Source organism: Hemitrygon akajei, chromosome 12 (assembly GCF_048418815.1).
Source record: "Hemitrygon akajei chromosome 12, sHemAka1.3, whole genome shotgun sequence".
Classification (NCBI taxonomy): Eukaryota; Metazoa; Chordata; class Chondrichthyes; order Myliobatiformes; family Dasyatidae; genus Hemitrygon; species Hemitrygon akajei.
In genome coordinates this window covers 17,975,613-17,988,525 of record NC_133135.1, presented here as the reverse complement: position 1 = coordinate 17,988,525, position 12,913 = coordinate 17,975,613, and positions in this window count along the sequence as shown.

Here is a 12,913-nt window from a genome sequence, read left to right as displayed (position 1 = left end):
GTCCCCTGCTGCCTGTACTGCGAAGTGTTATGCTAACCACTACACTGCCGTGCTGCCCAAATACGGCAAGAGAAATTACTTATTCATAAATTGATAATGGAAATGGTTGTCCATATTATGATCCCCTAAGCAGCCTTTTGTCTCAGTCCTACCTACACAGATCCTGTCGCAGTTGTTTGGCTAAACGGCTGAACATTGCCTGGAATTTTTTCGCTTTTTTTTTTAGATACGTAATGCAGAGTCTGTCTGTGATTTAGGATGTGCTACTTGAAGTAGAAGCACTGAGTGTGTGCCTTCAAGATCGTGTACCTCCTCCCTGATTGTAGAGGGCATTTCCTGGGAATTTATCATCATCATTATCATTATGTGCCCTGTTGTATGACATGGGCAAACATTGTCTCCCATCTGTGTTTAATCTGAAAAGTTCCGAAAATCCCTTCATAATTTTTGCTTGACCATCCCTTGATGTAACTCGTGAACGCCATGCACTGATGCCATGTCTTTTTCTTCCATCAGCCTGGGTGGTGCGGTCCTTGAGAACGGATGCTGCCTTTTTGACAATGTCCTTGATGTTGAGGAGGCTAGTGCCCTTGATAGAGCTGGCTGAGTTTACGACTCTGTGCTGCTTTTTCCGATCCTGTGCAGTGGCCCCTCCATACCAGAGGGTGATACAACTCAATTTCATTGCACCTCTTCTCTTTTTTTAATCCTCCCTGCATTCTGATCCATTCCCTCCAAATTCACAGCTCACTGGGGGCAATTTACAGTGGGGAATTAACCTACCAGCTGGCATGTCTTTGGAATGTGAAGGGAAACCGGAGCACCCAGATAAAACTCACACTGTCACAGAGGGAACTTGCAGACTCCACGCAGAGAGCACCCAAGGTCAAGATTGAATCGACACCTTTGGGTCCAAGAGGCAGCAGCTCTACTCGATGTAACACCAAATCACCCAGTAATTCTCTTCCTTGTTGTATAATCACAAAAAACTGGAGAACGTAGAGTCATAGAAAAGTACAACATAGAAACAGGTCCTTTGGCCCATCTAGTCCATGCTGAACCATATTAAACTGCCTCTTCTCATCGACCTACACCCGGACCACAGCCCTCCCTATCCCTACCATCCATATACCTATACAAACTTCTCTTAAACGTTGAAATCAAGCTCACATGCAACACTTGCACTGGCAGCTCATTCGTTCCACACTCCAACAACCCTCTGAGTGAAGAAGTTTTCCCTCATGCTCTCGTTAAACTTTTCACCTTTTTCACAAAGCAGTTACTCATCATCTCTATTCATGAGGGCACATTGTTTCACATTCATATTGCAATGTTACAACAGCATGGGAGATTTCAATATGCAAGGAGATTGGGAAAATCAGGTTGGTGCTGGATTACAGGAGGGGGAATTTCTAGACTGCCTACTAGATGACCTTTTAGAGCAGCTCATGATTGAGCTCACAAGAGGATCAGCTATTCTGGATTGGGTGTTGTGCAACGAACCTGAACTGATTAAAGAGCATAAGGTAAAAGAACCCTTAGGGGTCAGAGATCATAATATGATTGAATTTGCCCTGAAATTTGAGAAGCTAAAGTCAGGCATATCAGTATTACAGTGGAGTAAAGGGAATTACAGAGGCATGAGAGAGGAGTTGATTGGAAAAGAACACTGGCAGGAATGATGGCAGAGCAGCAATGGACGGAATTTCTGGAAGCAATTCGGAAGGCACAGGATATAAAGAGGAAGAAGTATTCTAAAGACAAGATGACACAACCGTGGCTAACAAGAGAAGTCAAAGCCAACATAAAAGCCAGAGAGGGCATATAATAGAACAAAGATTACTGAGAAATTAGATTGGAAGCATTTAAAAACCAACAGAAAGCAATCAAAGAAGCCATTAAGAAGGTAAAGATGGAATACAAAAGTAAGCTAGCCAATAATATTAAAGAGGATACCAAAACTTTCTTCTGATATATAAAATGTAAAAGAGAGGTGACAGTGGGTATCAGACCACTGGAAATAATGCTGGAGAGGTACTAATGGGGGACAACAAAATGATGAATGAACTAAATAAGTATTTTGCATCAGTCTTCACTAACAGTATGGTGAAATTTCTAGGTGTCGGGGCATGAAGTGTGTAAAGTTACCATAACTAGACAGTAAAGTTCTTGGGAATCTGAAAGGTCTGAAAGTAGATAAGTCACCTGGACCAGGTGGTGTACACCCCAGAGTTCTGAAAGAGGTGGCTGAGGAAATTGTGGAGGCATTAATAATGGCATTTCAAGAATCACTAAATTCTGGAATGGTTTCAGAAGACTGGAAAATTGCAAATGCCACTCCACTCTTCAAGATGGGAGAAAGGCAGAAGAAAGGTCTGATCTCAGTGAGTGGGAAGATTATTAAGTCCATTATTAAGGTTGAGTTCTCAGGATACTTGGAGATATGTGATAAAATAGGGTGGGGTCAGCATGGTTTCCTCAAAGGAAAATCTTGCCTGACGAATCTGTTGGAATTTGTTGAAGAATAACAAGCAGGATAGATAAAGGAGAATCGGTTGATGTTGCGTACATCACAAGGATTAAGCTGTTCCTGAATCGTTGAGTGTGTGCCTTCAAGTCTCGTACCTCCTCCCTGATAGTAGCAATAAGGAGAGAGCATGTCCTGGGTGATGGAATCCTTAATGATGGATGCTGTCTTTTTGAGGCATCGTTCCTTTAAAATGTCTTGGATGCTGAGGAAGTTAATGCCTGTGATGGAGCCGACTCAGTTCACATCTTTCTGCAGCTTCTTTCATTCTTCGGTGGTTGCCTTCCCTCCCCATACCGGATGGTGATACAGCCAGTTGGAATGCTCTCCGTGGTGCATCTGTAGAAATTTGTGAGTGTCTTTCATGGCATACCAAATCTCCTTAATCTCCTAATGAAATATAACTGCTGTCGTGCCTTCTTTGTCACTGCTTCAATATGCTGGGCCCCGGATAAATCCTCAGAGATGTTGACACCCAGGAGCTTGAAACTGCTCACCCTTTCCACTTCTGATCCCTCAATGAGGACTGATGTGTGTTCCCTCATCTTACCCTCTCTGAAGTCCACAATCCATCAGTTCTTTAGTCTTACTGCCGCTGCGTGCAATGCTGTCACTGTTGTAGGGTAACATAACTGGGAGAAATGTACGTAATTCACAACCACCAACACTGTGATGGCCTTTCAGTTTAAGAAGCTGGTCTGACATGATGACCTTATTACGTAAAGATTTTTAGCTTCCTTTTGTTTTTAGGTTTTGGAGTTCAATAAAATGTGATACAGGTTTCATTAAACATAAAATGCCTTACTTCATAAAGAATAGAAAAATAGAGGGCTATGGATAACCCTAGGTAATTTCTAAAGCAAGTACATGTGTGGCACAGCATTGTGGGCCAAAGGGCCTGTATTGTGCTGTAGGTTTTCTATGTTCTATGTTCATTTTATTTGTGAAACCCTACATTGGCAATCCTGATGCTCTAGGATGTTTCCAGAGTTATTGAACATGTCAGACAACACAGTTGCTTAGAAACTACTGGAGCTTTGGGAGCAAAATGCAGGGTTTGTACTAGCCCGATCTGCTCTGTGAGAAGTCACTGCTGACGACACCATGTGGTAGCACACTCAGCAATTCCATGGCTACAAGAGTGGTAAATCTGCTCGAACACCTACCTAAACACAATAAATATCGATCACAGAAAATTCCCCTTTCACAGACTTTTGGACTATCTGAGTCTGAGCACACCAAACAGTTGCTCTCCTTGCCCGGTCTCGGTGATGCAAAGCTGGTGGAGCTAAAGGACCACTTGCTGTCTCTCCTGGGAAATCACCATCCTTGTTTTATTTTTAAAGAATTCTTCATGCAGCAATTGCCTGATCAAGTTTGCATAGCCCTCACTAATGCACCTATGAAGGATCATAGGGAGCTTGCTAAAATGGCTGATAGTCTACACTCAGCCAGGCAGAGGTACATAATTCCTCCTCTTTCCGTGCCTCAATAAGCCCAGTCAACAAGGCCCTCAACTTAAGGACACCAGCAGCTGCTAAACAGACAAGGTCGGACCTGTGGTCTTATCATGCTCACTTTGGTAGGAATGGTCAGAAGTGCCGACCATCTTGCAGCTTCAACAGTACCTGTGCATTACGACATCAGAGGTCTATGAACACCGTAGGTTCCAGTAGCCATGGATGCCTAGCGTCATCACGGACACCATTAAGAACAACGCTTGTCACAACCATGGATTCAGCAGTGCAGTAGACACGGCAATTGCACTTGTGAATATACACGTGTCAGCTATATCACTATTTAATTGTGATAGTATTTAACTCCATACTTGTCATCGTAGTGCTTGTCAAGACTTGGACAGAGCACAGCACGCTTTGTATTCTGCCTTGCCTGAGAAATTGGACTGTCGGGTCAACGGACTCTGCAGGCTAGCGGTATTTGTTAAATGTTTAGATGATCTTCATTTTCCATTTGAGAGTTTTAGTTAATGGCCCTGTTTGGCCTAGTGTTTTATTTTCCCCGTAACACTGTTCACATTAAAGTCTGTGAACTACCGACCTGCTTCCGTGTCTCTCACTCCGCACTTGGGCCGTATCCGAACCAGGTGATAACGCTTCCTGTGTGACGGGGTGCTCAAGTGAGTGTGCTGCTAGCGTCGCCTAATGATGAGAAGGCAAAGAGTGGCGAGACTTCACTGGAGGCTGCCAACAGCAGCAAGATCCATACTTACAAGACATGATGGATGGCACTCTGCTTCAGGGTGCAATGTTACACATAGGACTTCATCCCGGCTAAAGTAGCTAGACCTCTGCCCGGAGCAGATTTCCTGTGTGCCCAAGGACTGTTAGTTTATCTTAAGAACTGCTGGCTTTTGGATGTCAAGGACTTTGAGACATTACCCTGCTCCCCCAGTGAGTTCCCCACAATGACTCTGTCAAGCACATGCACCACTGCATGTGAGTTTACTCGACTGTTGGGCGAATTCCCAAACCTCACTAAGCCCACATTCTCCACTACTGTTGCAAAACATGGGGTTGAACACTATATTCCCACAACTGGCCTACCAGTCCATGCCTGCATGCTTAGACTGGACCCGGAAAAGCCGGCAACCGTGAAGACTGAATCTGCCTACATGGAAAGACTCTGCATTGTGCACCAGTTGAATACCCCCGGGGCTTCACCCCTCCATACGGTCCCTGAGCCTGATGTTGGTTGCTGTCAATGTAGTGATTACAGGTGCCTTAACGAGGCCTCCCCCCTCCCCGATCGTAACCCAGTCCCACACATCCAGGGCTTTTCGGCATGCTTAGCTGGAAAATTAATTTTTTTAACAAAGTTAATCTAGTTAGGGGTTACCATCAGGTGCCCGTGTGTTCAAAGTGCATCCCCAAAACAGCTGTGATAAGCTGTATGGCCTCTTTGAGGTTCTGCGTATGCCATTTGGGCTGAAAAATGAGCATAGACTTTCCAACAGCTGCTGGACTCTGTATTAAAAGACTTAGATTTTCTTAGATGCTGCCTGGCCTGCTGTGATCCACCAGCATTTTGTGTGTGTTGTTGTTTGAATTTCCAGCATCTGCAGATTTCCTCGTGTTTGCACTTAGATTTTCCTTTTGTTTACCTGGATAACACACTTGTCACCAGCGCGTCCAAATCCAAACACGTATCTCATCTCTGCACACTTCTCGAGTGCTCAAGCAATCACGGATGGATTAGTAACCCTCCCAAATGCCACTGACTTTCTCGGCCCTCATACTTCCGCAGAAGATGCAAAACAAAAGTCATCGCTATTATGGATTTCCCACTGTCCCACACTACCAGAAACTACAGGAGCTTTCAGGTACGGTACATTTCTATTAGCACTTCACGCTGTGAGCTACTGACCTTGTGCTTCCCCTGTATAGTGCGTTCAGAGGCAATACCCCTAGTCTAGTGCTAGACTGGTCAGCAGACGTGACAATCACTCACCTTCTTCCAACGGCAGCTCCATCCCCCCAACAGTAAGTACAGCACGTGTGACCTTGAGCTTCTCTGTCTCTATCTGGCTGTCTGCCATTTTCATTTTCTTCTCGAGGGTCGCCATTTGATGGCGTTCTTTGGCCACAAACCCCTCGTGCGCGTGATGGCCAAAATAACAGACCCTTGGTCTGTACGGCAGCAATGCCACCTGGCCTACATATCGGAGTTCACAACTGATATACAACATATCAAGGGGTGGAAATAATGCGTGAATGATTGCCTCTCATGGCCAGCAATTGAGGCAGTGCGTATAGGGGTTGACCACGCTGGCAGCTGACCCAGAGGCCCAGGCTTACTGAACAACAGCAACGGAACTGAAAATGGCTGGCATTAAGTTCAGGGAGGCTGGGATTTCTCTCCTGTGTGAAGCCTCAACAGATTGTCCTCACCCTATTGTGCCTGCAAACTGGAAACGGACTTTTATCAACTCCATACATGGCCTCTTGCATCCGGGCCGGAAACAGAAACTGTTGTACTAAAGGTTGCGTGGCACGGCTTCAGAAAGGATGTATGTGATCGGACTGAAGCAAGTGTGGAGGGCACAAATTAACTGTCATGCTCAGGTGACATTGGCACCTTTCAAGGTCTCTGGTTTGACCATGTCAATGTGGACCTTGCTGGTCCTCTTCCCCACTCCCACCCCCGCAATTTCACGCAACTCCTTACTAAGGTGGGGCATACCACCAGGAGGCCAGGGGTCGTCTATCTACCTTTCTCGATGGCCACCAGACATGGCTTGGACCCCTACCAGCACCGGGGTTGCTCGGTTTGGCATCCATCTGATATTTCCTCTGACTACAGACCCAAATTCAGATCAGATCTCTGGGATGCAATGGCCTTGAACCTCAGTGTTAGGCTACATCACACCAGGGCATATCACCCACAGTCCAAAGGCCTGGGCAAGCAGTTTCACTGCTCCTTAAAGGCTGCGCTGAGGGCTTTCCTGACCGATGAGTGTTGGCATCAGTATTGATCTTTTAGAAGTCAATAGATTCTGGCATGGTTCTGGAGGACTGGAAGATTGCAAATGTCACTCCACTATTTAAGAAGGGGACAAGGAAGCAAAAAGGAAATTATAGACCTGTTAGCTTGACATCGGTGGTTGGGAAGTTGTTGGAGTCGATTGTCAAGGATGATGTTATGGAGTACCTGGAGGCATATGACAAGATAGGCAGAACTCAGCATGGTTTCCTTCAAGGAAAATCCTGCCTGACAAACCTAGTGCAATTTTTTAGGAAATTACAAGTAGGCTAGACAAGGGAGATGCAGTGGATGTTGTGTGTTTCAGTTTTCAGAAGGCCTTTGACAAGGTGCCGCACATGAGGCTGCTAAACAAGATAAGAGCCCATGGAATTACAGGAAAGTTACATACATTGGTAGAGTTTTGGCTGATTGGCAGGAAACAGAGAGTGGGAATAAAGGGATCCCATTCTGGTTGGCTGCCGGTTACCAGTGGTGTTCCACAGGGGTCTGTGTTGGGGCCGCTTCTTTTTACATTGCATATCAATGATTTGGATTATGCAATAGATGGCTTTGTGGCTAAGGTTGCTGATGATACAAAGATAGGTGGAGGGGCCGGTAGTGCTGAGGAAACAGAGAGTCTGCAGAGAGACCTGGATAGATTGGGGGAATGGTATAAGAAGTGGCAAATGAAATACAATGTTGGAAAGTGTACGGTCATGCACTTTGGTAGAAGAAATAAACAGGAAAACTATTATCTAAATGGGGAGAGAATTCAAAGTTCTGAGATGCAACAGGACTTGGGAGTCCTTGTGCAGGATGCCCTTAAGGTTAACCTCCAGATTGAGTTGGTGGTGAAGAAGACGAATGCAATGTTGGCATTCATTTCTAGAGGAATAGAGTATAGGAGCAGGGATGTGATGTTGAGGCTCTGTAAGACATCACTTGGAGTACTGTGTGCAGTTTTGGGCTCCTTATTTAAGAAAGGATGTGCTGACGTCGGAGAGGGTTCAGAGAAGATTCACTAAAATTATTCCAGGAATGAGAGGGTTAACATATGAGGAACGTTTGACAACTCTTGGACTGTATTCCTTGGAGTTTAGAAGAATGAGGGGGGACCTCATAGAAACATTTCGAATGTTGAAAGGCATGGACAGAGTGGATGTGGCAAAGTTGTTTCCCATGGTGGGGGAGTCTAGTACAAGAGGGTATGACTTCAGGATTGAAGGGCGCCCATTCAGAACAGAGATGCGAAGAAATTTTTTCTGCCGGAGGGTGGTGAATCTATGGAATTTGTTGCCACGGGCGGCAGTGGAGGCCAAGTCATTGGGTGTATTTATGGCAGAGATTGATAGGTATCTGAGTAGTCAGGGCATCAAAGGTTATGGTGAGAAGGCGGGGGAATGGGACTAAATGGGCAAATGAATCAGCTCATGATGAAATGGCGGAGCAGATTTGATGGGCCGAATGACCAACTTCTGCTCCTTTGTCTTATGGTCTTATGGCATGATCGGCTCCCCTGGGTCCTGCTGGGGCTCAGAGCAACTCCAAAGGAGGACCCACAGACGTTCGTGACAAAGTTGGTTTATGGGCAGCCTTTATGAGTGCCAGGCGTTCCTGACGCCACAACCACCTGGTCAGATTCTTAACAGTGTCGCACTCTCCTCAGTAAATTCAATACCTTTTCCTATTCCTGCCTCCCATCATGGCGTACACCACTCTTGGGTTCCTGTTGATCTACCTCCTACCTTGTTTGTTTTCATCTGCCATGATGCACACCAACATCCCCTTAGGCCCCTTTACGATGGCCTGTTCTGCGTTTTGGAAAAGGGAGAAAAGAATTTTATCATAGATAAGAGGGTTAAAGTTGAATGTACTTCAGTAGATCTCTTTAAACTGGTCCACCAAGATTTGGAGTATTCAATTGCCATGCCTCTGGCGTCACTTGACCATCAGCATATGAATACCCCTCTGGACGAGCCAGAGGCACCTCTGTTGCATATGTGGAGTATACAGTATATCCTCCACATATGCAACACAGGACCTAAGCTGGGTGGCCTTGCCCGAGCTCCAGACAGGCTCACAATGCCGGTTTTAGAGAATTCTAGGGGGAGGGCCTGTGTAAGATCATGTAAATGGGGGGAATGTACATAATTCACAACCACCAACATAGAGTTGGGGTTTCACTTTAAGAGGCTGGTCTGATGTGATGACTTAATTATGTATAGATTTTTAGTACACTTTTGTGTCTAGGTTTTGGAGTTTAATAAAATGTGATACAGGTTTCATTAAACATAAAATATCTCTCTTTTTTTATTTGAGAAATTCTACACTGCAACATCACTCCAGTAGCTGATATGCCTCGTTCCTGTAACCACCTGAAATTCTGCCAACAATAGCTGTGTCATAAGCTAATTTATAGATTGCATTCGAGCTGTGACTAGCCACAGAGTCTTGGGGGTAGAGTGAGTAGAGCAGTGGGCTAAGCACACATCCTTGAGGTGCACCAGTGTTGTCAGTAAGGTGGAGATGTTACTTCTGATCCACACTGACGGGGTACATCTAGCGAGTCAGTGGTGGATGCGGGTTCGATTTCAACTTTAAGAGAAATTTGGATAGGTACATGATGGTCTGGATGCAAGTCAATGGGACTGGGCAGGTTATTAGTTTGGCATGGAGTAGATGGGCCAAAGGGCCTGTTTCTGTGCTATAGTGTTCAATGACTATGACTCCAATACAAGGGGGCATAATTTTAATGTGATTGGATGAAAGTATATGGAGGATGTAAGAGGCAAGTTTCCTTACACAGAGAGTGATGAGTGCATGGAAAATCCTGCCGGGGATGGTGGTCGAGTCACATATATCAGGGGCATTTAAGAAACTCTTAGATAAGCAGAGGGATGTTGGAAAAATGGAAGGTTAAGGAGGAAGGAAGGGTTAATTTGATCTTAGAGTAGGTTAAAATGAGAACACAACATTGTGGGCCGAAGGACCTGTACTGTGCAGTCCTGTTCTATGTTCTGTAAGATAGTATCAGGTAGGATTCTCAGGGAAATAAAACTGGTAAGTGCAGGATTAGTGTAAGTGGGTGGTTGATTGGTGACTCATTGGGTTGAAGGGCATGTTGCTTTGCTATTACTCTCTATGACGCACATCTAACCCCACCCATGGAAAGAGTTACCACCATTTACCTTCAAAAGGGCGACATCTATCATTAAAGACCCCCATCACACAATACATGATGTCTTCTCATTACTTCTATCAAAGAGGAGGTACAGGAGCCTGCAGACACACATTCAACATTTCAGGAAGAGATTCATCCCCTTCGTCACCAGGTTTCCAAATGGGCAATAAAGCCACAACCACTACCTCACCACTTTCTGCTCTCGATTTGCACTATTTGGGGTTGCGATTGTGGGAGATTTTAATTTTCCACACATTGACTGGGAAGCCCATTCTGTAGAAGGGCTGGATGGTTTGGAGTTTGTAAAATGTGTGCAGGATAGTTTTTTTGCAGCAATACATAGAGGTACCAACTAGAGAAGGGGCAGCGTTGGATCTCCTGTTAGGGAATGAGATAGGTCAGGTGACGGAGGTATGTGTTGGGGAGCACTTCAGTTCCAGTGATCACAATGCCATTAGTTTCAATATAATTATGGAGAAGGATAGGACTAGAACCAGGGTTGAGATTTTTGATTGGAGAAAGGCTAACTTTGAGGAGATGAGAAAGGATTTAGAAGGATTGGGACAATTTGTTTTATGGGAAGGATGTAATAGAGAAATGGAGGTCATTTAAAGGTGAAATTTTGAGGGTACAGAATCTTTATGTTCCTGTTAGGTTGAAAGGAAAGGTTAAAAGTTTGAGAGAGCCATGGTTTTCAAGGGATATTGGAAACTTGGTTTGGAAAATGAGAGATCTACAATAAGTATAGGCAGCATGGAGTAAATGAGGAGCTCGAGGAATATAAAGAATGTAGAAAGAATCTTAAAAAAGAAATTAGAAAAGCTAAAAGAAGATATGAGGTTGCTTTGGCAAGTAAGGTGAAAATAAATCCAAAGGGTTTCTACAGTTATATTAATAGCAAAAGGATAGTGAGGGATAAAATTGGTCCCTTAGAGAATCAGAGTGGACAGCTATGTGTGGAGCCAAAAGATTTTGAACAATTTCTTTTCTTTGGTATTCACAAAGAAGGATATTGAATTGTGTAAGGTAAGGGAAACAAGTAGGGTAGTTATGGAAACTATGACAATTAAAGAAAGAAACTGGTGCTTTTAAAGAATATAAAAGTGGATAAATCTCCGGATCCTGACAGGATATTCCCTAGGACCTTGAGGGAGGTTAGTGTAGAAATAGCAGGGGCTCTGGCAGAAATATTTCAAATGTCATTAGAAAAGGGGATGGTGCCAGAGGACTGGCGTATTGCTCATGTGGTTCCATTGTTTAAAAAGGGTTCTAAGTGTAAACCTAGCAATTATTGGCCTGTAAGTTTGACGTCAGTGGTGGGTAAATTAATGGAAGGTATTCTTAGAGATGGTATATATAATTATCTGGATAGACAAGGTCTGATTAGGAACAGTCAACATGGATTTGTGCGTGGAAGGTCATGTTTGACAAATCTTATTGAATTTTTTGAAGAGGTTACTAGGAAAGTTGAGAAGGGTAAAGCAGTGGATGTTGTCTATATGGACTTCAGTAAGGCCTTTGACGAGGTTCCACACAGAAGGTTAGGAAGGTTCAATCATTAGGTATTAATATTGAAGTAGTAAAATGGATTCAACAGTGGCTGGATGGGAGATGCCAGAGAGTCGTGGTGGATAACTGTTTGTCAGGTTGGAGGCCAGTGACTAGTGGTGTGCCTCAGGGATCTGTACTGGGTCCAATGTTGTTTGTCATACACATTAATGATCTGGATGATGGAGTGGTAAATTGGATTAGTAATTATGCAGAGGATACTAAGATAGGTGGCGTTGCGGATAATGAAGTAGGTTTTCAAAGCTTGCAGAGAGATTCAGGCCAGTTAGAAGAGTGGGCTGAAAGATGGCAGATGGACAATAGACAATAGACAATAGGTGCAGAAGTAGACCATTCGGCCCTTCGAGCCTGCACCGCCATTTTGAGATCATGGCTGATCAATTACTATCAATACCCGGTTCCTGCCTTGTCCCCATATCCCTTGATTCCCCTATCCATAAGGTATACCCTATCTAGCTCCTTCTTGAAAGCATCCAGAGAATTGGCCTCCACTACCTTCTGAGGCAGTGCATTCCAGACCCCCACAACTCTCTGGGAGAAGAAGTTTTTCCTTAACTCTGTCCTAAATGACCTACCCCTTATTCTCAAACCATGCCCTCTGGTACTGGACTCTCCCAGCATCTGGAACATATTTCCTGCCTCTATCTTGTCCAATCCCTTAATAATCTTATATGTTTCAATCAGATCCTCTCTCAATCTCCTTAATTCCAGCGTGTACAAGCCCAGTCTCTCTAAGCTCTCTGCGTAAGACAGTCCAGACATCCCAGGAATTAACCTTGTGAATCTACGCTGCACTTCCTCTACAGCCAGGATGTCCTTCCTTAACCCTGGAGACCAAAACTGTACACAATACTCCAGGTGTGGTCTCACCAGGGCTCTGTACAAATGCAAGAGGATTTCCTTGCTCTTGTACTCAATTCCCTTTGTAATAAAGGCCAACATTCCATTTGCCTTCTTCACTGCCTGCTGCACTTGCTCATTCACCTTCAGTGACTGATGAACAAGGACTCCGAGATCTCTTTGTATTTCTCCCTTACCCAACTCTATACCATTCAGATAATAATCTGCCTTCCTGTTCTTACTCCCAAAGTGGATAACCTCACACTTATTCACATTAAACGCCATCTGCCAAGTATCTGCCCACTCACCCAGCC